This window comes from Aulonocara sp. 'chitande type north' Nkhata Bay, linkage group LG3 (assembly GCF_057382095.1).
Source record: "Aulonocara sp. 'chitande type north' Nkhata Bay isolate Kocher_YH1m ecotype deep benthic linkage group LG3, A_spYH_male_GT1.1, whole genome shotgun sequence".
NCBI classification, from domain to species: domain Eukaryota; kingdom Metazoa; phylum Chordata; class Actinopteri; order Cichliformes; family Cichlidae; genus Aulonocara; species Aulonocara sp. 'chitande type north' Nkhata Bay.
The window spans coordinates 21,782,621-21,806,788 of record NC_141346.1 but is presented as its reverse complement, the minus strand read 5'-3'; the positions used below and the strand labels follow the sequence as shown (position 1 = coordinate 21,806,788).

General features: G+C 39.7%; 1 pseudogene; it reads left to right on the top strand.

The window, feature by feature from the left end:
- The first annotated feature begins 1,773 nt into the window (after window positions 1-1,773).
- On the top strand, window positions 1,774-23,365 carry LOC147334527 (ladderlectin-like; annotated as a pseudogene).
- The last annotated feature ends 803 nt before the right edge of the window (window positions 23,366-24,168 follow it).

The window sequence follows — 24,168 nt, the reverse complement described above, 5'->3', positions numbered from 1 at the left end:
CGTTTGAGAAATATCAGTAATAGTAGACACATCCTGAAATATCTTAGAGCAGGGGTGGGGGAACTCCAGGCCTCGAGGGCCGGTGTCCTGCAGGTTTTAGATGTCTTTCATCCAACACAGCTGATTTAAATGACTAAATTACCTCCTCACCATGTCTTGATGTTCTCCAGAGGCCTGGTAATGAACTACTCATTTGATTCAGGTGTCTTGACCCAGAGTGATATTTGAAGCCTGCAGGACATCGGCCCTTGAGGCCTGGACCACCCCTGTCTTACAGTGATGCTAAAGAACTACTTCATGCACTCATTACTTCTAGGCTTGATTGTTATAAGTCATTATTATTATTAGGTCACTAAAAGCTCCCTAAAAAGCCACAACATCGTGTTAACAGGAACAAAAGAATGACATAATATTTTTCCCATATTACCTGCCATCCAAAACCCAACAATGTATGCGAGGAAAGGTATTTTAAAATCAAAGTCTGAAATACAAAGTTTTGGTAAAACTTACAGTTGGAGGTTTGATTGTGGGATCATAGTTCAACCCTTAGTTATGCTACTATAGGCTGCTGATGGGCTTACCATGATTAGTTATTCTTAAACTCTGGTGCTTTCCAATATTGTGTCATTTCTCTGTCTTCTTTTCTTCTTTTCTGGTAAGTGCTTGTGCATCAACCAGAATGCAGCCTGTGTCAGTTGATCCCACTTTTTCTTCTTATTTTTTCTCCCCACTTCTTTACTTCAAGTTCAAGTTCAATGTGGGTTCATAAAATAGTGATGTGCCATTCTGTTGTTGCAGCGTGTGAGAAGAGCCGACTCCCGTTGAGGTGAGCCAGCTCTGTGGAGAATCCATGCAGGTAGTGTAGTGGTAGAGGCCAGGTAAGCACAGAGAGCTGGGGACCTGGATTTAAATTCAGCCACGTTAGGAGAAAGTTAAGAGAATAGAAAGTAGGAACAACTGGCTGCAATTCAAAAACATTGTCCTTCTGTTGTTGCAGAAAGGAAAAAGACTGCAAAACTGAGTGCAAAATGTACAAACTGAAAATATCAATCAGAGCAGGGTCAACAATAAACATATACACTCACTCGTCCATACAGCTGGAGGAGATCTGCCCTTTTCCTCCAGCCACTGACCCTAGAGCAGTTTCCCATTTTGAGTACTTCTATAGTATCCATTGTCTTGCCGAAAACTGCAGGTATACACTGGCCTTCAGCAATTCAATAATTGTACATTTAGGAAAATGGGTGCATTTATTCCAAAACAAATGACCCAAGGCAAACGGATAAGTGTTAATGAGAAACTGGGTAAGGAGCCAATTACTCCTCCAAAATGGAAAATGGCTAACAACATTTGTCCAATCTTTAAACACCATATCTATTCTTACCAGCAGTAGCAAATGCAAAAAGTAAGACATTTATGAAAACACTGAATAAGCATGTCACACATGCATCCTTTGTATTTGAAGGCGCTGAGAGATACTAAATGAAGAGCCATTTGAGAGCTGTGCCAGCTGGCTCTTCAAAGGGAGCAGACCAAAAAGAACCAAATCTTTGAAAAGAACTAAAACCTCTCCGGAGGACATTAAAGAACCTTACTTTAGGTAGACCCAAAGTACTTAGTTGGGCAATATTTGAAAGTATGATATGGCTGCTTTATGTCATATAACACTTGAAAAATTGATTTCTTGTTGTTGATTCTTTTTCAACATAAATGCAAAAGCATCCCAAAATTAGCTGCGATGCTTAAATGCATCGCAGCTGAGACTAGAGCCACATGTCAGATATAGAAAGTCACCAAGTCATTCTTAAGGAGGAAGTGGAAGTGAAGGCTCACCACTTCCCTGTGTCCCTGTGTTCTGCCAAGGCTTCTGGCTTCAACCAGCACACAGTTCACAAAGCTCTGGATCTGATATGCCAGATTAAGAGTGTATGCGACAAGATTTTGGACTTACTTTATTACTGTTTTGTGCATTTCCACAAACATTATTTGAATATATGTCAGTCTTGTCGCTAACCATGTTTTTAATACAGTATTCTCAATGAGGATGCACCTGTAAGTAAATTCTAGGTTAAGCTTAAAGACATAAAAGAACATTTACATCGCCTGCCTACTTTATGTAATTGCTCTTCTGAATTGTTGTGGGTCCCGTTTGATCTGTAAATGTAATAAATATTTTGCCAGGTGATTAAACAGAAGTTGTTACTGTTACGTACTCTTTTCCTGTAAAATTAATAACAGAAAACATAATTATTCCATTTTTTTTTTTTTTTTTTTTTTTTACAGTTTCTTCCATCTGATCTACAGACTGAAAGCTGTTGCCCAGACCTGGAGCTGGTTTCACCAACCATGCTGTGCAGTATGGCCAGACACCCGCAATTATTTTTCTTTTCTGTCCAATGGACATTGTTCCAGAAATCGTATTGTTCGTTTAGATACAACTTTGCAAATCTAAGGCATGATGCTATAGCCTTTGTAGAGAGGGACTGTTCTCCTGCCAACTCTGCCAAACAATCCATTCAGTGTATTTGCCAACTGAGGCCTGCAGTGTCGAAGATGAAGCTTTCAAGTTATTTGTTTTGTTCGTTTTTGAAGTGTCTCTGATCTTTGCACAGTCTCATATTGGATGAATTTTTTGGAATGTCCACGCTATCTTCAATTTTTTATTTCTCAGTTTAGAATTCTGTACTTTAGGTTATTTGGAAATAGCCTTAAAACTGTCCCCCGATTGATGAGCAGCAAAGCTGCTTCTCTAAAATCATTGTCTTTCACTCCTGGATGCTCTAGACCAGGTGTCTCAAACTCAAAATGAGCCACTGGCCACTGCTGGCACCGTCATCTCATTGGAGGGCCACTTTAGTGTTCAAGTAGTACAGAAAAAAAACAAAACAAAACAGAAAACACCCACTAATATTTCCTGAAATCAGTTTTGTTTGCTTTTTCAAATTTCAAATATTGTTAGGGTCCCTGGGTTGTTGACCCTGTTTTGGGTTTTTGGTTCTTTGATTTTGTTTATTTCATTATATTCTAGCTTTGTCTTATGGGTTATAGGATTATTTTTAGTTTAGGTTCTCTGTGTGGGTTTTGTTTGAGTTTTAGTGTTCTGGTTTTCTGACTGTGATCCATAGTTACTGTCTCCCCTGTCTGCTGTATCCCCGTGTCAAGTCTGTGTCTCTGTGTTATGTTTCCTGTTTTACTTTGAAAGTCCATGTTTTATGTTAATGTATTTGGTTTTGCTTCCCCCATCTGGTTAGGCCTGATTTTTGTTAGGCCAGCTGTGTTTCCCTCCTGTTACCCATTCCCTGATTGCTCCCTCTGTGTATTTTAGCCTTGTGTTTCTCTGTGTCAGTGTCACGATCTACCATCATCTTTTACTGTGTGTTCTGTCTGTCTGCTAGCCTGATTAGGTTAGTTTTGTATTGTTATGCAACCAGTTTTCAGTTTTGCCATCCAGCATTAAAGTTGTATTTAAGTTCTCCTTTTGTTTCCGTGAGTCTGCACTTTGGGTGCACCATCCCTGCCTGCACACAGCCTTCATATGACAATAACAAGACAAAACTGCAAATGTTAACGCAATTTTCTTTCTCACTCTTAACCAACTGAAGCCTTTCATTGAACTGCCAAATAAACAAATTGGTCCTCTCTTTCTGGCCAGACACCTGGCAGCACTTCTGCTATGATTTTGTTTGTATTTAATTAAATAAAAATGCAGACATAAGTGTACACATTCGTTTTTGACTGTTAGTGAAAATTGTTTTCTTTTTGTTTATACTCTCTTGTTACCTCGGCCAGGTCCGCGGCTCCGAACCATAGTAAAAGGACCTCTGGCTAATATGTTGGGTTACGTGTCAGGCTCATAGCCGAAAAATAGCTTTACTGTCTGGGTCAACTTTGCTAGCGAGAGACAGAGAGAGGTGTTGAAAGGCTGCTCCAACTGAACTTATTGTTTTGGAGGAAAACACGAACACAGTGTACAGTCGAGTCTTAATAGCTTACTTACAATTGGGCTCGTCAGGCTCTCTTCTTGGCTGCAGTGGTTGTTATTATTATATTTACATGCTTCCAGCTCCCGTTTCTGGTTGGTGACAGCTCGTACTTTTCGACTCTCCTTTTTCTCCCTCCCTTGCGCTCACAGACACATAATGGGTATGGCAGTCCATTCTGCCTGCAGCACGGACTACACTGCCTATGAGGCTACATTCTTTAGGGCTATGCCTGTAACACTCTGCCTATTGCCTTCATATGAAACAAATTTTTGAATAATAATTTTTAAAAAAAATTTCTTCATGTCAATATGTGAGCCGCAAGTAGAGGTGACGTGGCCCGTGGGCCGCGAGTTTGAGACCCCTGCTCTAGACCATCCAACCAAGAAAACCTCAGCTTTTTTCACAGGACCACAAGCGTGTCTACCTGGCCTTGTGCTGGCCCATGTGTGGGCCATACCAATGTTGCTATGTGGGTAACCTCACCAGGTTTTGGATAAAGTGTACACTCACAAACCTGTCAAACATGCATTTGAAATGTTCGCTACCATAGCAGTATAGTATTGCCTCATGGTATTTGGATCTTCTAACTAAAGTATGAAAATAGGAACATAAATAGTGCCATCATTGCCAGACCTTGCCCACATCTGGTTGACATACACCCCGCCATGACACCAGTCAGTCAGAAGTGCCAGCTTGATGCCGGATCCATGCCAGACCTGTTTTCTATTAGCCTGGGCCATAAAAAAACCAAACCACAATTGGGCCAGATGTGGCATGCCATCACATGAACAGTGCCATCTACAGGGAGTGCAGAATTATTAGGAAAATGAGTATTTTGTCCACATCATCCTCTTCATGCATGTTGTCTTACTCCAAGCTGTATAGGCTCGAAAGCCTACTACCAATTAAGCATATTAGGTGATGTGCATCTCTGTAATGAGAAGGGGTGTGGTCTAATGACATCAACACCCTATATCAGGTGTGCATAATTATTAGGCAACGTTCTTTCCTTTGGCAAAATGGGTCAAAGGAAGGACTTGACAGGCTCAGAAAAGTCAAAAATAGTGAGATATCTTGCAGAGGGATGCAGCAGTCTCAAAATTGCAAAGCTTCTGAAGCGTGATCATCGAACAATCAAGCGTTTCATTCAAAATAGTCAACAGGGTCGCAAGAAGCGTGTGGAAAAACCAAGGCGCAAAATAACTGCCCATGAACTGAGAAAAGTCAAGCATGCAGCTGCCAAGATGCCACTTGCCACCAGTTTGGCCATATTTCAGAGCTGCAACAAAACTGGAGTGCCCAAAAGCACAAGGTGTGCAATACTCAGAGACATGGCCAAGGTAAGAAAGGCTGAAAGACAACCACCACTGAACAAGACACACAAGCTGAAACGTCAAGACTGGGCCAAGAAATATCTCAAGACTGGTTTTTCTAAGGTTTTATGGACTGATGAAATGAGAGTGAGTCTTGATGGGCCAGATGGATGGGCCCGTGGCTGGATTGGTAAAGGGCAGAGAGCTCCAGTCCGACTCAGACGCCAGCAAGGTGGAGGTGGAGTACTGGTTTGGGCTGGTATCATCAAAGATGAGCTTGTGGGGCCTTTTCGGGTTGAGGATGGAGTCAAGCTCAACTCAATCAATCAATCAATCAATCAAAGCTTTATTCGTCACATGCAGGTTGCCCTGCAGTGAAATGGGACCCCCCTGCAGTGAAATGGGACCCCCCCCCCCCCGACCTTACACATATAGCACAAACATTACATGGGGATACAGGTCGGAGATTGGTAGAATCAGAGAAAAGACATTGAAATGTACACTACAGTGGGGAGAGTACAAGAGGAAAAAAGAGACCCCTACTCATGCTGTGCTTCCATGGTAGGACAGCATGAGAACAGGAAACAAAAAAACTCCTTTGCACAAAAAAGCACAAATGTCCACAGCACAACACTGTGAAGACATGACAAGCCACAGGGGTGGGTGGGGGGTGAGGAGTAATCCGAAGAAACACAGCAGCCACCATGCACAGCGCTATCATTCCAGCGCGGCACACAGACCCGCCGTGTTCCCTCGCCGGAAACAAGCATCGAAGGCGTTGGAAAGGGAGGGGAGATGAGTGAGTGCCTATCAGTGTAAGTGTATGTGTGTGCGTGTCCATAGTTGAGCGGAGACAGTGTCCTTCGCTCTATCAGGCTCCCAGTCCCAGTCCTACTGCCAGTTTCTGGAAGACACCTTCTTCAAGCAGTGGTACAGGAAGAAGTCTGCATCCTTCAAGAAAAATATGATTTTCATGCAGGACAATGCTCCATCACACGCGTCCAAGTACTCCACAGCGTGGCTGGCAAGACAGGGTATAAAAGAAGAAAAACTAATGACATGGCCACCTTGTTCACCTGATCTGAACCCCATTGAGAACCTGTGGTCCATCATCAAATGTGAGATTTACAAGGAGGGAAAACAGTACACCTCTCTGAACAGTGTCTGGGAGGTTGTGGTTGCTGCTGCACGCAATGTTGATGGTGAACAGATCAAAACACTGACAGAATCCATGGATGGCAGGCTTTTGAGTGTCCTTGCAAAGAAAGGTGGCTATATTGGTCGCTGATTTGTTTTTGTTTTGTTTTTGAATGTCAGAAATGTATATTTGTGAATGTGGAGATGTTATATTGGTGTCACTGGTAAAAATAAATAATTGAAATGGGTATATATTTGTTTTTTGTTAAGTTGCCTAATAATTATGCACAGTAATAGTCACCTGCACACACAGATATCCCCCTAAAATAGCTAAAACTAAAAACAAACTAAAAACTACTTCCAAAAACATTCAGCTTTGATATTAATGAGTTTTTTGGGTTCATTGAGAACATGGTTGTTGTTCAATAATAACATTATTCCTCAAAAATACAACTTGCCTAATAATTCTGCACTCCCTGTAATCTAAGTAGCTCAATGAGGTAGCTTGAAGATATATTGTTAATAATTCGGAAGGTGAGCAGCAGGATTTTGAATTGAATGTGATACTATCAGTGAGGCCAGGGTGAGCAGGAGAGGAGGGGGGGGGGGGTTGCTGTCTTATTTAATTAATCATTTCAATGTAAGCAGCTATCTCCTGGAAGTTTTCAGTCTTTTGAATATGTGGCTTTACAGCTGAAGGCCCCATCCAAAGTTGTGTTTCTTAATGTTTACAGGCCTCCCAAATACTGCACAGACTTTTTTAATGACCTCAGTGAACTGCTGTCTGTGATCTGTGTTGACTTTGACTGTGTAATTATTGTTGGGGATTTTAACATCCATGTGGACAACCCTCAGGACAAAGGGACTAAAGACCTGAGTAACACTCTGGGCAACTTTGGGCTGACTCAGCATGTAACAGAGGCCACACATAATGGAGGACACACTCTTGACCTACTGATCTCCAAAGGCCTGAGCATTTCAAAGGTTACTGTGTCTGATGTGGGCCTGTCTGATCATTACTGTGTTTTCTTTGAAAGTAAAATCTCAGCCCACAAAAAATATATCAACAACAGTGATCACAAAACGGTGTATAACTGAACACAGTACTGCAATTTTTAACCAGGTCTTCCCATTAACACCTGACCTGTCCAGAGGGTCAGTCAATGAGCTCGTCAATAGCTTCAATGCTAACATGTTAAATGTAATGGACGCTATTGCTCCCATTAAGGTGAAGGTTATCTCTGGAAGGAAAAAGTCTCCATGGAGAAACTCCACACTGGTGCAAAATGAAAAAAAGAGAGTGTAGGAAAGCTGAGCGTAGATGGAGAAAAACAAACCTCCAGGTTCATTATGACATTTATAAAGAGAAACTTCACAATTATAATTTACAACTGAGGAATGCAAGGAGGTCCTACTTCTCTGACATCATCACTAAAAACAGCCATAATGCTCGGGTCTTATTTTCTACAGTTGACAGGCTAACAAACCCTCCTGTGTCAGTGGCAGCTGAACTTCATTCGACCATGGCCTGCAATGACTTTGCCAAATTCTTCACAGAAAAAATCCAAAAAATTAGACAAGCAATTGGTTCATCAACAGCAGATCCAGGATATGTACTGTGTCCACCAAAAAACTGTTTAAACACCATGAAACAGTTTCAACCTATTAACAGCAAAGACCTGGAGGACATCTTAGGTCAACTGAACTCCTCCTCCTGCTGTTTAGATGTCCTGCCAACAAGTTTTTTCAAAAACGTCTCAAAGACTTTAGAGTCAGACCTGTTACAGATCGTCAACTTTTCTTTATTATCAGGTGTGTTTCCAGAATCACTAAAAACTGCTGTAATCAAACCTATACTGAAAAAGGACAATCTTGACAAGACACAAATGAACAACTACAGGCCGATCTCAAATTTCCCATTTTTAAGTAAGATCATTGAAAAAGCAGTTTCTCAACAGCTCAGTTACTTCTTAAAACAGAATAATTGCTACGATGCCTTCCAGTCAGGTTTTAGACAGAACCACAGCACTGAAACCGCTTTGACCAAAGTTTTTAATGACATATGTCTGAATACAGACAGTGGAAAAATGTCAGTCCTAGTTTTACTGGATCTCAGTGCAGCATTTGATACAGTTGACCACAACATATTACTCAAACGACTGGAGAACTGGACAGGTCTTTCAGGAACTGTACTAAACTGGTTCAAAACATACTTAGAAAACAGGAAATACTTTGTATCAATAGGTAACTTCACATCTGAGCAGACAAGTATCACATGTGGAGTTCCCCAAGGTTCCATCTTGGGACCCCTTCTGTTTAACATTTACATGCTCCCACTGGCACAGATTATAAAGAACAACAAAATAAACTATCACAGCTATGCAGATGACACACAAATATATATCACAATGTCACCAGGAGACCGAGGCCCTGTACAGGCTCTTGGTAAATGCATTGAGGAAATCAATGACTGGTTGTGCCACAATTTTCTCCAGCTAAACAAAAACAAAACTGAGGTAATAGTCTTTGGCGCCAAAGAAAAACGACTACAGGTCACCAGAGAACTTCAATCTATACATCTAAAAACCACAAACCAGGCGAGAAATTTGGGTGTAGTGATGGATGCAGACCTAAACTTAGAAAAACACATTAAGACAATTACAAAGTCAGCTTACTATCACCTCAAGAATATTTCAAGGATCAAAGATCTGATGTCTCAACAGGACCTGGAAAAACTAGTCCATGCATTCATCTTTAGTATGCTTGATTACTGTAACAGCATCTTTACAGGTCTACCTAAAAAATCAGTCAGACAACTACAGCTCATTCAGAACTCTGCTGCTCGAGTCCTCACTAAGACCAAAAAAGTGGACCACATCAGTCCAGCTCTGAGGTCTTTACACTGGCTGCCTGTCCGTCAGAGGATAGACTTTAAAGTTCTGATGCTGGTCTATAAAGCTCTGAATGGTTTAGGACCAAAATACATCAGTGACCTCCTGACCCAGTATGAACCTTCCAGATCCCTCAGGTCATCTGGATCCGGTCTTTTATCAGTTCCCAGAGTCAGAACCAGACACGGAGAAGCTGCATTCAGCTTTTATGCTCCTTATATCTGGAACAAACTCCCAGAAAGCCTCAGATCAGCTGAAACACTCAGTTTATTTAAATCCAGCTTGAAGACTCACCTATTCTGAGCTGCATTTGAATAAAGCACCAAATCCACACTTTTAAGCTTAAATTTCAAAACTTACATTTAACTACTGATTTTATCTACTGTTCTGATTTTATCTGTTTTGATTTTATATACTGTTTTGTTTGTTTGTTTGTTAATTAGTTAGTTAGTTTATTTGCTTGTTTTAATCAATTTTAAATCATGCTTTTTATTTGTTCTTGTTTCTAATGTCTCTGTAAAGCACTTTGAATCACCTTGTTGTTGAATTGTGCTATACAAATAAACTTGCCTTGCCTTGCCTAACCAATCAACCTGATCTCACTAACTATGGTGGTGCAGTGCTTGGCACTGTTGCCTCACCACTTTCAAATCCACCACCTGACACAGATAATGTGTGTGGTGTTTGCATGTTCTGTCTTAGTACTCCAGCTTCCTCCCAAAGTTCACAAACACGCAGTTAGAGGGGGTAACTTATACAACCTGCAATTTTTAAACACCAATCAAAAACACTGTTGCCTGTCAAAGCACAGATCAAGAAACAATAGTCGAGGGAATAAAGGATTTTACTCTAATTCTGCGCATAAAATAGTGGCGACTAGAAGCAAGTAAGCTTGTCTAAGGTGACTCCATTCCTTCCATACGATCATGTGAAACAGAATGTACTCCTTATTTCAATTCTAAGGTTTTGCCCATGAGGACATAAAGAACCATCCCACAGTTTTGAGGTTAGCGTTAGCATGGGGGATGATATTGAGTAATTACTCTGCACACAGAGAACAACCAATATAAAATCCCCATTTCTCTAAACTCCCTAGTCAATAAAAATACTGGCGGCTGCCAGTGCTACCCCTCATCCTCCTAGTACCACAACTGTGGTATTATTTTGAATTACTTTACTTTAAATTAGAGAAGCAGAGCTATTGCAGGGGGGCCCTGTATGAATTGGGTAAAAAAAGGGGGCCTAGCAAAAAAAGTTTGGGAACCACTGCCCTAACTCATCTTTATCTAAAAATGAAATTAAAGTATGCCATCCATACTTTTTATGGGTAATGTGATGCTGAGTGTTAAAACAGAGTTTATCTACATGTGTTTTTGCTCATAATTAAATTATCTCTGATTTTAATCAAAAGTATAATTAAATATGATGTGTAATAATAATACTAATCACACTCAATACTTTAATTAGTATATCAGTCTAACCAATATGATGAATACGAAAATATATTCTGAATAATAAAATGATCTGCATGTAGTTGTCTGTTTGTGCTAAAAATAACTGGGTGAGGGGAAATTGGAAAAAAAATGATATTGAATATATTTTGCAAACACAGGAAAAAAGTACTGCTATGTAACAGAGTTAAAAAGAAATCATGTTGGAGTCATAGTATGGAGGGTGCTGAGTGCCAAAATGTTGGCAGCAGGAACTGACAAAAAGGCTCCTGACCAGATATTTGCAGTTTTTTATTTAAAGTTTACCTACAGGCCATGCAGAGAGTCACAGTAACTTTGTTTAAGATAAACAGTTGGTTTTTATACACCACAGCGATAAAACAGTTGAACCTCAGATTCGAACACATTTACATAAATTTGCAATCTTGGAATTTATGTAACTATAATGAACTTTAATTTCTTTAATTTTCTCTTAGGTTTTCCACACACATCTGTCCTCAATGTTTTCAAAGACCTAAGCATCAATTGGACGAACCTGGCCACAACAAGACTCTTTCCTAAGGTACAGTTTGGTGTTACTGTTTGGAACATTACCAAGGACAGTGGTCATTAACCCCTGAAATGTTGCAGGGGCATTTTTTCATCCCAAATACCAGTATAGTACAATACAGCTCCTTGTGAGCTCCTGTTTCTGAAATATATATTTTAACTATCCAGGCACATGTAATATCATGGCTCCAGTTCCTGGCTCCTATCTAGACTGGCAACATAATCACTATTTCTGGGTCCTCCCAAAAGAGGACTGAAGTAAGGCCAATTAGTGTTAATTCAAATTATGAATTAAATTAGTCAGCATTAAGCATTTGGCTTAATGCTTAACTGCATATTTACCTATCACAATGAATAGACATGTCTGCAACTACATAGTTCATACTGTCTTGAACCTGCCTGTTTGATTGCCTCATTGGCAACACTATTTCTACTACATTATTTTCACTTAGATTTCTGTTCCATTAAGTAGAAGATATATAGTTTGTTACTTTACCTGCATGATAACTTGCAGTATCAGTATTTGGGCACATGATGGGGCCGTTGATGTTGCATGACTTTTTAATTTTGGGGGAAAAATATATTTCACCCTATTTTAGGGGAGCTTTAGGGTCCCTAATAGTATATCAATCATAAAATCTGACACCAGTGCAGTTTTCTTTAGAAAAGGTTTAAGTATTGCATTTTTAAAACACTGAGACAGAGGCAGTAGGCAATGAAAATTTTACAGTATAGGGGAATTGCAGACCAACAATCAGAGGTACATCTTTCACAAATCAGTGGAAGTGGTGTTGATTTGACAGGTGGAGGAATTCAGGTGGTATGTTATCTTGTGTAATTCTTTAACTGTGATCTCTTAAAATTAAAATATTAAAAAAAAAAAAAACCAGACAGCTCAGGGTTCAGTACAGGTGAAGGAATTTGTCATTCTTTTTTTGTATTTCTTCCATTTTTCCGCTTTCAAGAAATAGTTAAACTGTTCACATTTGTCAGTGGATGTTTCCTTTGGATTGCTGAAGGACTGATCACCAAGTTTTATTTTCTAAAAAGATACCTTTTGGGTTTTAGCAGTTTAAGATTAATTTAGGCCAATATCAGTTTTTTTCTCCAAATCATCATAAGAGTTTTTATCATTAGAATAGAATAGAATAATCCTTTATTATCCCATGGATGAGAAATTTCGGTGTTACAGAGCTCTTACAGCAAGGGAAAATATAATATATAAGAGGAAGACACAAGGTGGTCCTATAAACATAAGCAGCCAAAGTTCATATATACAACTATATATGAACTCAATGTTTTTTCATGCAGTGGAGACAGTGCAACAGAAATAGTGAACACATCACAATAAAATCACCTTAAGGATCATTACACTGCCTCGCCAACAATAAGTTCTTGTCCTCGAGTGAAAACACACTCTCTGAGCTGGGGGTGTAGTCTGCGTTGGCTCTTAGGTCTCCTAAATCTCTGAGAGGTAGAAATAGCTATATGGATTAGAGGGGAAAACCTGAAGGAGGGGAAGGCAGCACCTGCTGGAAGTCCATCTGTAGAGGGGTATGGGGGCTTTGCACAAATGCTTCAAGGAAAGGAGGAAGAGAATGTCCTCTATAAGGGGCCATTCGGTCTCTGTGCAACACCACTTTCCACCTCTAGAAGGCAACTGCACCCTGTAAACCACTTCCCCAACTCATTCCAGGACACTGCAGGGCCCCATTGAGTGGCTATCCAGTTTAAAAAAAAAACCCATCCTTTTCCTCTCTTTGGACGCACACCAGCTCTCCATCATGGAAGGGCCTCCCCTTAGTAGTGTTGTTGGAATTTCTATTTTGGCGCAGTCCTGCCTTTGCCAGCTGCAGCTTCCTCGAGTAGTCCAGGCCTGGTGGTGCCTCCAGTGTGTCAGGGGGCTTGACGAAAGCCAGCCTGGCAGGGATACTCAGCTCTCTCCCTAAACAGGGCAGGTGTGCATTTGGTGGAGTCTTAGACTGCTGACCTGTAGGCCATGAGGGTGAGGGAAAGATGGAAGCCCCACTGGTGTTCTGAGGTAAGGATGGCTAGCTGCTTGGCCAGTGTCCTATTAAACCTCTCCACCAGGCGGTGTGCGTTACGTCCCGGTCTAGTTACCAGGACAGTCACCGGGACAGCAAGCTGCCCAGTGCACTGCCATGTTTGTTTACATCACGTGACGGGGTACCATGTGACGGGGTACCACGTGACATCAACTCCGTCCCGCTGGAAGTTCTAACATCTAGTTAAAGCTGGAGAGAATTCAGAGACCATTTCCTTCATTCTATGCAGGTGAACGTGGCTGACTGTCTCCTGAACCCTCTCTCTTAATCGTGTCCGGCAACATCATTGGGTCTTGTGTCTCCAACCAGCAAGTAATGTCACTAGCAATAGCTCTCTCGCTTTTTTAAAAATCTGACACCAGTGTAAGATTCGCATAGACTCTTAAGTGCCAGACGTTTTGCTCTTACCACGGTTTATTGAGAAGGTATTGTAATACACTGAAAAAAAGGCCATGTTGGATTTACTTGATTCAATAATGGACATTTGTTGCACACAAATGTTTTGCTTTGGCAGAAAATTAAACAACTGAGTTAAATCAACACAACTTTTTCATATTCAATAAACCTGTGCATTTTGTGTTCCTAAAACGCGATTGAAACATGTTCAGATGAAGTAAGTTGAGCTCTTGGAATATTTTAATCCTTCACAATTTTGTCATTTTATTTCAACACTATTCAATAACTTTTACCCCAATACTACTTGCTCACTTAAATACTACATGTTGTCTTCATATTACATAATGTTCAACAAAGTCTAGATCCTTGTTACCATAAAAATTGAATGGATTTACAATGACTACCATCCTCCGGGTTTCAGGAGGGCTGGGAAATAACAGGTTACGAGGCAGGGTACACCCTGGACACCTCACCAGTCTATCACATAGAAACAAACAACCATTTACACTTATATTCACAGGTAATTTAGAATCACCAGTTAACCCTAACTCTAATAACTGCATGACTTTTAACTGTGGGAGGAAACCAGAATACCCAGAGGGAAGCTGCTGCAAGCTAGCCAGAATGTGGATTTGAACCCAGGACCTTCTTACTGTGAAGCAACAGCACTAACCACCATGCCAACAATCTAGGAAACACAGGAAAACTATGATTTCCTGTATTTGATGCAGAATTGTTTTGTTTTTGTCCTTGCCAGGTTAATCCACAATAAATAGCAATAGCATGCACGTGGTGCGTGTGTAGTTCTCTGCCTCTCATAACTCCACTGATATTCCTGCAGTTTGAAATCTTGTGCGATCTTGTGAATTTCATGAGTTCAGCAACTAACCACTCTTACTAGATTGTATCAGGTCGTCTCAACAAGAACAAATTAAGTGTTTGAATTCCATGCAAATCCTACATGATTTAATTATGTTCATAGAAACATGAAATTATTGTGTTCAAATTACAAGTTAGACTTTTTTAATGTAACAACCACCCAATTTACTTTTTTTGGTATACCAAAAAAAGTAGAGGTGGCTGCTCGACTTGACTGAGATGGATGCCTTCCTGAAACCACGATCTAAAGAGCGCGAGTCTGAAACCCGTGCAGTGTCGCAGGATTTAACATTGCTATATTATTGACTTACTTCACTTGAACATGATATGAACAATTTAATCTACCCTCTCTGCATATCATGTAGTTTCTACACTATATAGTTACACTTAACTTTAAAGCATGAGGCAATTGTGTTAAATACACGCAAGATGCTTATGTAAATCCAAGAGCTGGCCAATCCCTTTTTTTCAGTGTAGGGCAGTTAATGCCATAGACAATAGTCCCAAACAACTCACTCTTCAACTCTCTCACTATGTGGGTATCCACCAACAATATTCCTAATATGCCAGTCCTGTCTCTTTTTTAGTGTTGTATTGGAAATAAAAACAATAATAAAACAAGATTCAGAGATGATCAGTAAAAATCAGCTACTTATGAGTGGTCCCCTATCAGTAAATCCTACATGGGTCATATAGGCATTTAAGTAATCTTTTAAGACTGGACCACCTGTTTCAGTTCAGAAAACAATGACCATGAATGTCTGATGCTTGGTGGATCTTTCATTTGTCTTATGTTTTCTTAACCATACAACGAAAACAGATAACCAAGAAGAGGATGTCCAAGTCTAAATTGTAGATAAACTCATTATCACGGTTATTATCAGTATTAATCATCAGCCCTAGCTGTTACAGAAGTGACAGCTTTTGAAACAGTGTTTGAAGTTCAGACATTATTTCGCTTTATCTGAATTTCAAGACATATCAATGTTTACTAAAACCTCAATAACCTTGCTTCGTTTTTTAGACCATATTGATTATTTTGTATATTTGGGGTCACTTTGGGGTCAGGATACATAATTTCATTGAAAAGAATTATATTTAAGGTATTTTTACTAGAAGAGCATATTTAAGTCTGTGACCTGCACATAAACTCTTTATCATGCTATTATCAATTAGCCGGCAGCCTTAGTAGAATTCTGAAGAAGGAACGTCTTTCAAAGATAAAGTTCAAACATTATTTCACAAGACGTATAATTTAATCTTTAACTCACTATATTCAATTGTGTCCACCACGTGAACATATGTGAGTGCCTGATCAGCACTGAACTTTAAAATGGTAAACGGCCTGTATTTATATACTTTACTATTCCCTAAGGACCCCAAAGCGCTTTACATATCCAGTCATCCACCCATTCACACACTGGTGATGGCAAGCTACATTGTAGCCACAGCCACCCTGGGGCGCACTGACAGAGGCGAGGCTGCCGAACACTGGCGCCACCGGGCCCTCCGACCACCACCAGTAGGCAACGGGTGAAGTGTCTTGCCCAAGGACACAACGACCGAGACTGCCCAAGCCGGGGCTCGAACCGGCAACCTTCCGATTACAAGGTGAACTCCCAACTCTTGAACCACGATCGGTAGCTGAACTTTACTTTGTCCTTCATCCTTAAAAGCCTGAAACCAACAAAACATTTCCTTTCCTTCCACCCCTGCACAGTTACCAGCTGTCAGCTACCTAAAAAAGGATCCTGGTGTTATTTGTCTCTCAGAAACAGTTCATAACTTCAACTCATTCATGTCACCTAAAAGGTAAACCTGTTTCTCCATCACCTGTTCAGTTCTGATGATTCAGTAAGGACATCTCCTGGTTTCATCTTCATGTTTCCCTCTCACCAGATAACCAAACCATATCATGACCAGCAGCTTTACAGCTGTGGCTCCAGCAAACATCAGCTGATACTAGAAATTAATATTAAATAAATTCTAACAACAGCTGATCGAGCTTAAACGTGCTGCTGTTGTCTAGCGCGACACCAGCTGGTTTCCTCTTTCGGCGCAAAGTGAGCGATAAACAAACAAGAGAGCCGATCAGCTGATCATTGATCAGTTTTCATGATTGAAGCAGAAACGGGAGAGGGAGGGGAGAATGAGAGAAGAAGAGGCAGCTGTGCAGCAAAGACACAGAATAACTCCAGCTTTGTGCCTTTTTCATTGTAGCTGAATTACGGGACAAACTGTTCCTTTTCACCTCAATAAGAAACGCGTAATATTTTCTCTGAATACCAGAAGGGACGGTTGGCAACTCTAATAACTTATGAACAAAATAAAGTTCAACATCATTAACTTCATAGCACCACCCAGCTGTATAGAAACTCCGTCATGCTAGCTAGCACGCAGTACGGAAAAAGTCAGAATAACGAAAATAAACTCCACCTAAACTTGGTTCATATCTGACCCAGAGAGACTGCAGGTCATAACTTCTTACCTGAAGTTCAGTTCACACTCGGACCGGGGGCCGCCTCGGGTCTCTCCTCCCTCCTCCACCTGCTGGCCTCCACCACTTGCTAATGTTACTGAATCTGTGGAAGCTCCGCGATAGCCACCACACGAAGTAACGAGTAACGACCCTATCTAAATCCCAGTAACGACTAACGTGTTCCTGATTTTGGCATAATAACTAGTTACCGTGCTCGTTACCACAATAATAACGTAGTTACTGTAACGCGTTACTTAATAACGCGTTAGTCCCAACACTGATTATTTCACAAGCCTTGTGAATTTCAAAACACATCAGTGTTTGTTAAAACCTCACTAACCTTGCTAAAACATAAATATTTCCTGGTTCTGTTCAAACCGTTCTACAGCTCTTCTTCCATTTGACCTTTAGGTCAAAATCCCCAAACTATTTCATGTAGGAAAACACAAGCACCAAACTATACTTACATTTCCAGACCTAAGGGAAAATAAATAAAGAAAAATAAAATGAAACACATACATACACATTTATGAAAGCATCAAATTTAAAAATATTTAAAGGTCATTTTTTCTTTTAGAACATGTTGTTTTGTGTACAGTTTGGTCACGTAAGGATATGTAATCAACTTTTGTGTAAACAGGTTATATTTAAAGTATTTACTGTTCTCAAAAGTCAAACTAGGTTGAAAAAAAAAGTGCACATCTAAGCCTGTGACTGGCAGATAAAGACATTATCATGGTATCATCAATTAGCCAACAGCCTTACTCATATTCTGAAGAAGGAAAATCTTTCAGAACTGAAGTTCAAACATTATTTCACAAGGTGTATGGTTTACTGCCTAACCCAGTATGCCCAATTGTGTCTACCATGTGCAATATTTTTGAATTCCTGATCATTATTTAACTTTAATTTCTCCTTCATCGTTAAAACCCTGCAAAAATGAAAAACATAATTGTACAGCTTTAAAAAAAATAAACCAATTAAATTAAATTACATTAGTTAGAAAACTGTCTCATACTGCAATAAATTTAATGACATTTCTCTCATAAGAACTTGAGGTACAAAGTATTGATGGAGTTTATTTTTAAATAAAAGTAAAACTTAAAGAAAGACTGAAAATAACACTGATGAACAAGTATCTGTCAAGTGTTGCTGTGGGAGCTGATTATTGTGGACCCAAATCTGAAAGACCGGAGCATTCCCATTCCCAACATGTAACATACAGTGGGGCAAAAAAGTATTTAGTCAGCCACCGATTGTGCAAGTTCCTCCACCTAAAATGATGACAGAGGTCAGTAATTTGCACCAGAGGTACACTTCAACTGTGAGAGACAGAATGTGAAAAAAAAAAATCCATGAATTCACATGGTAGGATTTGTAAAGAATTTATTCGTAAATCAGGGTGGAAAATAAGTATTCGGTCAATAACAAAAATACAACTCAATACTTTGTAACATAACCTTTGTTGGCAATAACAGAGGTCAAACGTTTACTATAGGTCTTTACCAGGTTTGCACACACAGTAGCTGGTATTTTGGCCCATTCCTCCATGCAGATCTTCTCGAGAGCAGTGATGTTTTGGGGCTGTCGCCGAGCAACACGGACTTTCAACTCCCGCCACAGATTTTCTATGGGGTTGAGGTCTGGAGACTGGCTAGGCCACTCCAGGACTTTCAAATGCTTCTTACGGAGCCACTCCTTTGTTGCCCGGGCGGTGTGTTTTGGATCATTGTCATGTTGGAAGACCCAGCCTCGTTTCATCTTCAAAGTTCTCACTGATGGAAGGAGGTTTTGGCTCAAAATCTCACGATACATGGCCCCATTCATTCTGTCCTTAACACGGATCAGTCGTCCTGTCCCCTTGGCAGAAAAACAGCCCCATAGCATGATGTTTCCACCCCCATGCTTCACAGTAGGTATGGTGTTCTTGGGATGCAACTCAGTATTCTTCTTCCTCCAAACACGACGAGTTGAGTTTATACCAAAAAGTTCTACTTTGGTTTCATCTGACCACATGACATTCTCCCAATCCTCTGCTGTATCATCCATGTGCTCTCTGGCAAACTTCAGACGGGCCTGGACATGCACTGGCTTCAGCAGCGGAACACGTCTGGCACTGCGGGATTTGATTCCCTGCCGTTTTAGTGTGTTACTGATGGTGACCTTTGTTACTTTGGTCCCAGCTCTCTGCAGGTCATTCACCAGGTCCCCCCGTGTGGTTCTGGGATCTTTGCTCACCGTTCTCATGATCATTTTGACCCCACGGGATGAGATCTTGCGTGGAGCCCCAGATCGAGGGAGATTATCAGTGGTCTTGTATGTCTTCCATTTTCTGATGATTGCTCCCACAGTTGATTTTTTCACACCAAGCTGCTTGCCTATTGTAGATTCACTCTTCCCAGTCTGGTGCAGGTCTACAATACTTTTCCTGGTGCCCTTCAAAAGCTCTTTGGTCTTGGCCATGGCGGAGTTTGGAGCAGGGGCGGAGCCTGGGGGTGGCTTACTGGGCTTAAGCCCGGGTTGTTTTGTCAGAAGCCCGGGGTCTTTTGGAGTGTAATTTTTTTCATAGTTAGATGCCTGGCTGACAACTGTATAAAACAAAAAGTACACACAATATTCGAAGCACATAGTGCACACTGTGGGAATTTACGACTGTGCGTGAATCCCCCCTGATATTGGTATGATCTGAGCTCAGGCACTAAGCGACTGAGCGAGAGGGCGGGGCAGCTGCTGCCTGTGAGTGCGCTGTTGGAGAAACGGAGCCAGCCATACTAAGGAGAGCTTAAGTTTGAGCAGGTACCAAAGCAAATCATTCGTACCGTACAAATAATGTAAATATGACGGTGTATCACGAAAGATTGATATGAAACTGATCACTTGACCAATATTACGTTACTTGCTCTTCAAGTGAATCAACAAATGGTGAAATGAAAAGCTGAACAAATGCTTTTTTTTTTTTTATAGAGTCTTATCTTACGTGTGTTTATTTCATATTTTCAGTTCTTACCCTCCCCGACTAAATCCGTTTCAGTTATGTACTGAAATATAAGAATGGACATTAGAGGGCTCTTTCAAAGAAAAAACTCAGGTAAATGTTATTTTATATATTATGCTTTGTATGTTGTTCAGTATATTTCTATGAAAAACAAGAGGGATTTCAGTACACAGCAGGATATTCACATTTGTAACCAGATATTTACATACACTTTAGGGAGAAAACATAAAACATTTTTACTGTACAACATCAATTTAGAGTAAACTTGTTTTGTTTTGGATAAATATTGAAATATCTTTTGAATTAGTTAAATGTCAGAATAAAGAGAGACAGACCTGCCTATTTTTATCACTTTCATCAAATTTAGGAGTACATATACACTAAGTTTATTGTTAATTAATAAGAAACTCCAGACGATTCCATTCTGAGCTGAAGAAGCTTCTGATAGGTTAGTAGAGTCCATGTGAGTAAACTGGTGGCACAGCTGTGGATGCATATAAGGCAAAACACAGAGCCTGTTTCTGTGACATGGGAACATCAAGAGATGTCAACCAAAAGACCAGGAAAAGAACTGTGGAGCTCCATAAGTGTGGCTCAATTTTGAATACAATTTGGTGCCATTTGCAATTAAGAAATACAGACAGTTTCTCTCTTTACTCTTAAAGTTAACAAATGTGTTTTTTATATTTATCAATCTAAAAAAAATAAACATTTAGTCTGATTTGATGTTACAATTAAAAAAGTGTTTGTGTTTTTATCTGAAGATTTTGTAAATATCTGTATATTTGATGATTGTCAGCACAAAGAGGGAGAGAGAGGAACAGAGAGGGTGAGAGAGGAGAATGAGGACAGAACAGAGGTGGAACAAGAGCAGGTGAGACACACATGTTAGTCAAATGGTCGTTTACCAAAAGTATCACCGTATCATAGGTACTCATGTATCTCGTACCTAGTGTTTCTTTTTAGGTTCGTTATTTTTCAAATTCTATATTTATTAAGTTATGCAGGCTTGTTTGCACAACAAGGCCAAATAATTATATAAACTTTTCTCAATCTAAATAGTGTACTTTGGTAGAATTAAAAAATAAGTGTAGTGCAGGTCTATGATGATTTTTAGTGCTATCATCTAGTTCTGATTCTGGTTCTGTCTTGGTTAAGTCCTCAGTAGTCCTGATTTTGAACTGTTGTAGTCCTGTTTTAATTCCAGATCAGTTCTGGGTCTGGTTGAATTGGGGTTTAGTCCTCGTGTCTTGATACAGCCCCGACTTTGTTCTGCCTTGCTGCTTAATTAAAAAACTAGTTGATGGTGTCCTGCATATGTGATATATTTTTTCCTATATGAAGTCATTCTTTTTTTGAACAAAACTCAAAACAGAGCCTATTAATCTTTCAGTCATTTCTAAAATAATAATTCCACATGCATACTACCCTTTAGGGCTAAGCCCCGGGTGTTTCAAATGTCTGGCTCCGCCTCTGGTTTGGAGTCTGACTGTTTGAGGCTGTGGACAGGTGTCTTTTATACAGATGATGAGTTCAAACAGGTGCCATTCATACAGGTAACGAGTGGGGGACAGAAAAGCTTCTTACAGAAGACGTTACAGGTCTGTGAGAGCCAGAGATTTTCCTTGTTTGAGGTGACCAAATACTTATTTTCCACCCTGATTTACGAATAAATTCTTTACAAATCCTACCATGTGAATTCATGGATTTTTTTTTTCACATTCTGTCTCTCACAGTTGAAGTGTACCTCTGGTGCAAATTACTGACCTCTGTCATCATTTTAAGTGGGGGAACTTGCACAATCGGTGACTGACTAAATACTTTTTTGCCCCACTGTATGTGTGAACTAATCATACAAATAACAGTATGAATATAATTGTCAACTTTGACGGTTAAATGTTTTACTTTGTCCTGCTCTTCCAGAAGATGGTGGGACAGAGGCAAAGCCATCAGGTTGGTCAACATTTTCAGGATTTTCACTGAAATTAATCCCATTTCTGTGACGCTGAACAGAAGAGCATCACATCAATATCCTGCTTATGTGCAGTTAAATCTTCAGCACAAAGTTGTTTTGAGGCCCTGGAGAGAAAATATTTCCAGAAATGTTACATATAACCAATATGTTAAAATACACCAACAAATATGTACACTTTAAAATCCTTAATTACTTTTACTCAAGTATTATTTCCTTGTCATCAGAAGAACATCTTGTTGAGAAGAGATGGTATTGGTACAAGTATCGGGGTTGGTATAAGTATGGCAACAGATACTACCGCTATTTTCCCTATCGTTTGGATTGGGCTCATGCTCAGGTAAAAACAGTGATTTGGATTTTTTCATTTGTCCCATCTCTGTTAATTCCCTTTAATATTTTATAAAGTCCAGCTTGGTTAAATCGCTTTTTTTTTCTTTGAAATTTCTGGTGTCTGTTGATCTGCACTACAGAGACACTGTCAGTCTATGCATGCAAACCTGGCATCTGTACGCAACCTCAGAGAGTACCGGGTGATTCAAAGGGTCATATATCGTGCCACTCACAGTTACCCAATTACATGGCTTGGAGGCTCTGATGCTCAGAAGGTATATTACTGATCATGAAACAAAGGCTTGCATATCAAGCATTTTACTTTGATAATTTTCTATTTATGTACATAGTTTTAAATGCATTATTGTCCATTTTGTTCTGTTTTATAGGAGCATCATTGATTTTGGATCGATGGAACTCCTTTCAGTTTTACGTACTGGTGTCGCAGAGAGCCTAACAATGCTCGCCGCGGAGAGCCTAACAATGCTCGCCGCAGTGAGCACTGCATGCACATGAACTGGTCAAGTAAGTATATGAATAAAGTGTAATGCTGATGTTGGGGGTATCCAGACTTGTTTGGTGTGTCAAATACTTACACTGGTTGTTTCAGTTCAAAATAACAGTATCTTTCAGTTAATATTACATAACAAAACATTGTGGTATTTCATTAAATATGAATATATATGTATATATCAAATGATATCTATATATTTATGTATTTATATATGTTGTGAAACTATAGTCAAAAGGTGGTTTGCTGTCATAAAAAACGAAATCTTATCCTCAGTACAAATAAGTATGTGTTCATGTTATCATGATTTCACTTAATGTTGGTTTTTGGTGCTTAAAGGACACAAGTGCATGAACGATATCTACTGTCACTACCGATACCCATATGTCTGCGTCTGGAAAAGAAGATAATTCCTGGCATGATGGTATGGTTCACTGGACAAAGAAGCAAATGATCTCATATATCCCCCTTGAAAAATCCCATTTTACATCTTTACTTCTTTTTCTTTGCTGTAACGCTATATAAGGAACGACACGACAAGTGACATAAAGTGGTTTTCTCTTTCAACAGGAGCAAACTGAATGTGCAATGGAAAGAATGCTTTTAGTAAATCTTTATTCTCCAGAATGAACTTTTCTTTTTCGTCTTCATGATTAAAATCTCAAGCATTGAATCCAACTGGTCTGTGCGTGTGTTCCACATCTCACATATTTTGGGGTCTAATAACTAAAGTCTGAGACATCCACCTGCATCATTCCATTTAAGAGCAATCACGTCTTCGGCTCTGCTCATCTGCGTCTTATGTGCATGAAAGCTTTATGGTAGAAAATGTGAACATGCATAATGATTGCTGTGAAATTTTAGCTTCATATACACTCAGAAAAATAAAGGTGCCAACTGGAACCAAAAGTGATTCTTTAGACTGATGCCATAGAAGAACCTTTTTTGGTGCCACACTGCAAATTTCTTGTAGCTTAACAAGATTTATTGTCTTAAATTTAGCCAGATTATCTTGTCCATCTTGTTTTGAACATTACAAGCTAGTTTCCAGTCTCATGTGTTAGATGATTAGACTTGTTTCAAGTATATATTGCTTTTTTTCTTATTTAGTCTGTGTTACAGGAAAAATGATTCTATGTTTCTTTACCTTCTTTTAAATGTGCAAGCATGCCCTTTTGTCTATGGTTAGATTAGTTTAGAATTATCTTTTTAG